The sequence below is a fragment of the Nannospalax galili genome, unplaced genomic scaffold (genome assembly GCF_000622305.1).
Source record: "Nannospalax galili isolate Female #2095 unplaced genomic scaffold, S.galili_v1.0 scaffold290, whole genome shotgun sequence".
In the NCBI taxonomy this organism is placed as follows: domain Eukaryota; kingdom Metazoa; phylum Chordata; class Mammalia; order Rodentia; family Spalacidae; genus Nannospalax; species Nannospalax galili.
Genome location: NW_008331486.1, coordinates 472,201 through 477,421, shown reverse-complemented (window position 1 = coordinate 477,421; position 5,221 = coordinate 472,201).

Genomic DNA, 5,221 nt, shown 5'->3' with positions numbered 1-5,221 from the left:
AACAATATTTAGCCTTTGTATATCAACAATTCATGTTTAGGAACAGACTCCTTGGAAGTGGGGTGTCTACATTTTAGTGATCTAAAGATACTTTTCCTCTTTTAACCTTGATAGTTTCAGAAAAGATATATATGAAGCAAGCCTTTATTTATTTTAAAGGTAAGGTTTTCCTATAAAGCCCACACTGGCCTCCAACTCACAGTTTACCTTATTGGCCTCCCAATGCTGGCGCTATAGGTGTGCGCTACCAAGCTGGGTTTGCAATACTAATTTTTTTTACATTTTTTCCCATATTTTTATTTTATGCGTATGCGTGTATTGCCTGCATGTAAGTAAGTGCGCCCGTGTCGTGCAATGCCAGCGGAGGACAGAAGAGGCTGTTGGATCCCCTGGGACTGGAGTTACAGACAGTTGTTAGCTGCCATGTGGGTGCTGGGATTCGAACCTGGATCTTCTGCAAGAACAACCAGTGTTCTTAACTGCTGAGCCGTCTCTTCGGCCCCCCACTTCTCCATCTTTATGCTCGGATTTTATGTGACTTGAGCTTGCATGGGTCTTGTACATGCTGTCACCATTGCTGTATGTTCATATGAACAGGTTCCAGCTATCTAGAGAACTCTGTTTCCTTGTGGTCATTCATCCCCTCTGGATCTTACTATCTTTCCACTCTCTCTTCTGCAATTGTTCCTGATCCTTGGGAGGCAGAAATTTGATATAGGAGTCCTATATGGGGATAAGCACTCCACAGCTTCTTATTCTCTGCACGTTAGCCAGTTGTGACTTTCTGGGTTAATCACCATCTGTTGCATGAGGAAGCTTAGCTGGGGAGAGTTGAGAGGTGCATTATTTCTTTCCATCTCCTGTTCCACTCTGGTCTTTGAGCCTTAGGTGTAGAGGTTGGATATTCTCAAATGCATTCATCAACTGGTGGACTTGGGCTAATTCTATATCTTGGCCGTTGTGGATAATGCTACAATGAATAATATAAGTATAGAGATATTGCTTCAAGGTGATGATTTGACTTTTTTTTGGGGGTGATATGTGTCCAGAATTGGGATTGTTGTGATCAATGGTAATAGCATATTAACCGGGTGGGGAGGAGAAAATTAAAATACCTTAGTTTGAGTTGCTACTCTGAATGAATTGGTGATAGGACTCAAAGTTAGTCTGAACTGTGGAAAGTAAGTCTTTTATCATGGCACCTTCATCCTTCAACAGAGGTCTTTGACTTCCCTATGGTGATTATGGGATTGCTACATCCCATAATCTACAACTTGAGTAACCAAGAGATGAACTTTATTCCCCTATATCTTTCTAGTCCCCAGAAATCATGACTGTAATGCTGGTCAATTTTGTACTCCTTCATAAATCATCAAGAGTTATAGTAATCAAACTCAAGTAATGTAGAGATTATATTAAATGGGAAAAATATATCCCAGAAAACCCTTGTGTTAACATGCTATTTTAAAATAAATAGGATTTGAGTGAACAGAAAAATATAAGGCTTAAAATTTTGTTAATATGCCAATTTGTCTCTCAGACTGTAAGAAAGATACAAATTAATTCAAACAAAACATTGCAGATAAATTTCAAAATAAGTACACAAATTTGTGGGATGGATGATGAAACTAGCTGAATAATGGTGGCATTGATAATGGAATTCTAAATTCAAACATAGTTCTGGAGTAAATTTTTTACCTAATTTTGCCAACACTGTAAATGTAAATAAACAATATATATTGAAGTGGTATTAATTACAAACTTCATTTACTGGTTTAGACAATAAGGCCTATGTTTGGCCTAAATTTTTCTTTTTTTGCTTAATCCTGATGGATTTTAGTTTGTTTTCCTATATATAAATAAATGGGAAGAGAGGTTATCATAGATCAAACAATGTAATATGCAGAAAATGCTCAACTGGTAGCCTGAGTCCTCACTAACTGAGTCTACATTAATTGGCTGGAAGTGTATAGTACTGTATAGTTTTCTTTAAAACACACTGCCATTAATTTAGAGAATACAAAATCCTCAGGCAATGGGAAAAGTATCTGCATATTACTGCAGTTATCTATTGCTTGCTATTTATCAACCATATAGCAACTGATACAAATCATAACCATATTAAACAACCATTTTCTGGTTCCCCCATCCTCTAAGGCCATGTTTTGACTAGAATACAGTGTCAGTAACTTGTCTCTGCTCCATGAGGATACACAGGAAGCCTGAGGCAGATATCAACAAGAGGTGTATTAACTCACATATGAGGGGCTCAGTCATACCGGATCACCATTTCCCTAATTTGAGACCTGCACTCGTCGCTTGGCTCATAGCTTCTTTGCTTAGCTAGTAGAACTGGTTCAGCCTACAGCCATCACTTCAAGGGACCTAGTCTCCTTCAACCTCCTGGAGAGCTCCTGACTACCCTGCCTGGATCCATCTGGTCCTCCAATAAGAAATCAAAAGAACTATGAGAGCTAAACTTCAAGTAGAAGGCTTCCAGGTCACTACCTGCTCCATTGCTCCAAGTCCTGTCTGAAGTATGTCCTGTCTTCAGCAGTAGGGTCTTCTGGTTCTGGCAGATAACCAAGAACTCTGGCAACAGCCTGTGCTATTTTGGATGTCTCTTGGACCACTCTGACCAACCACTCAAAGGGAGGTCTCTCCTGTCTGGCACTGTATTCCTTGCCATACAGCCCCCAGGTGTACATATACACTAATGTTCAGACACTGTGTGTGAATTTCTCAGGGGGTTTTGTAGGCATTACATTTCCCTAGTCCCCCAAGATTCATTCATCTCTACTGTCCTTCTATCTGACCTCCCTCCTCCTTCCCCAGTTCAAACATCCCCATTGTCCCCTCCCTCCCCCCAATAACACCCACCTCCCACCATCTCCCCTCTCCTGAGTTCCCTTCTCCTCCACTTTGGTCCCCTACATGTCCTTCCCCTTGTCCCCTCCCAGCAGAACACTCCTACTATCCCCACCTCTCCACCTTGTGACATCTATTCCCTACTATTCCCCTCTTCCGGGTTCCTACTTCTCCTTTACCTCCGTGTTTCCTTTCCATTTTCCTGGCTCCCCGTATTATATCAGGATATGTGCTCACATATAAAGGATCTGTGCTACAATCCACAAATGAGGGAGAACACACATCGCTTGCTTTTCTGCATTTGTGTTACTTCACTTACTATAACACTCTCTAGCTCCATCCATTTACCTTCAAACTTCATGATTTCATCTTTTCTTACTGTTGAGCAGAACTCCATTATGTAAATGTACTACATTTTCATTATCCCTTCATCAGTTGAGGGACATTTGGGGTGTTTCCATTTTTTAGCTACTGTGAAGAGAGCAGCAACAAACATGGATGTACAGGTATCTCTACAGTGGGATGAGTCCTTTGGATATATGCCAAGGAGTGGTATAACTAGATCATATGGTAGATTCATTTTTAGATTTTTGAGAGTTCTCCACACTGCTTTCCATAGTGGATGCATGAGTTTGCATTCCCACCAGCAGAGAATGAGCATTCCTCTTTCTCCACATCCTCACCAGCATTTGGTGTCTTTCATTCTCTTTATCTTAGCCAGTCTGACTGGGGTAAGATGGAATCTTAAAGTGGTTTTTATCTGCATTTCTCTAATTACTAAGGATGTTGAACACTTTTTAAGGTGTTTCTTGGCCATTTTTATTTCTTTGTTTGGGAACTCTCTGTTCAGGTCTATAGCCCATCTTTTTATTGGGTTGTTTATTTTCTTGTTTCTTTGTTTTTTGAGTTCTTTGTATATTCTGGATATTAATCCTCTGTCAGATGTGTAGCTGGTAAAGAGTTTCTCCTACTCAGTGATTTTCCTCTCCCTTCCTTGGTTGCTTCTTTTGCTGCACAGGAGCTTTGTAGCTTAATGAGGTCCCACTTAAAAGTCAGTATCAAAGATACATTAGGTAAAATGATTGAATTACGAGAGCTTAGTTTTAAACTTGTGTTCACCAGTTATATTATGAAGGATGTTGGATAATTAGTTCATGGTCTCTTTGGGTCAAACTATTTTAATGATTTAGAGTCCTCTAACATTTTAATTTGATTAACTCATGTTATTATTATTATTATTTTTGTTTCAGTTGCCAGGATAAATAAAATATATGAATGCCCATGTTGGAGTTTAATTTACAGGATTTCTGAGCCAAGGTCTCCAGAGTCATATGTAGTTCTTGCTGCCAGAGAAGGCAGCACATGGGTCCGAGTGTCCACCTCCATGACTTTGTTGCCTAAACACTGTGTCTGTTCTGTCCCACTTATGATGCCAGAATTGAAGCACCTTTTTTTTTGTCTTTTTGAGACAGGGTGTCCCTGTAGCCCCAGCTGTCCTGGAACTCACTATGTAGACCAGGCTGGCCTTGAACTCACAGAGATCCACCTGCCTCTGCCTCCCAAGTGCTGGGACTACAGGCATGCACCACCATGCCCAGCTGAAGTGCCTTATAAGTATGTGACCATACATTTTAATATTATCAAAAACATTAATGATAAATTTTATTTTTTTACTTTTAGGGATTGTGGATTTTTAGCCCAGCGCAGAGATGGGAGAATGGATTGACTGACTGTGAAAATAAAGGATATAAGGAGAAAAATAGGACTAATCTTTTAGGCATTTGTTCTTTATAACATTATGTTGGAAAATGATTGACAAGACAGAATGTTTCATTGTGTCAGGGAATAATTCTTAATAAAAGATAACTCCTCACTGGCCATTCACCTAGCTACTCTTCCTTGAGTGATTGATTTGTTCTAGGCACTGAATGCAGAGATGAATTCATCATACCCTTTCCATCCAGAAGTACAGAGTGAAGGATAGGAGATGAGCCATACAGTGTACTTTTTTTTTAAAGGAAATCTTTTTTTTTAATTTTTAAAAATGATTTATTTAATAACAACATACTTAGAAGAAGCATATCATTACAACACAATTGACGTATTCAATAACGTTTTCCTGAGGTAGGATGCATCTCTTTCAAATTTGGCTCTAAATTTTTAGGTTTACAGTTGAATTATTACAGTTATACAATATTGTACTCAGTATAAACCCTATAAGACATAAATTAGTACCTTTCTATATAAGTCTTCATGTCATTTACAAGTCACAGATACATCAATAAAATCCATTGCAATTAGATTACTATAAAAGAACATCAATTGAAAAGTTTATTTTTAATACTGTGAATAA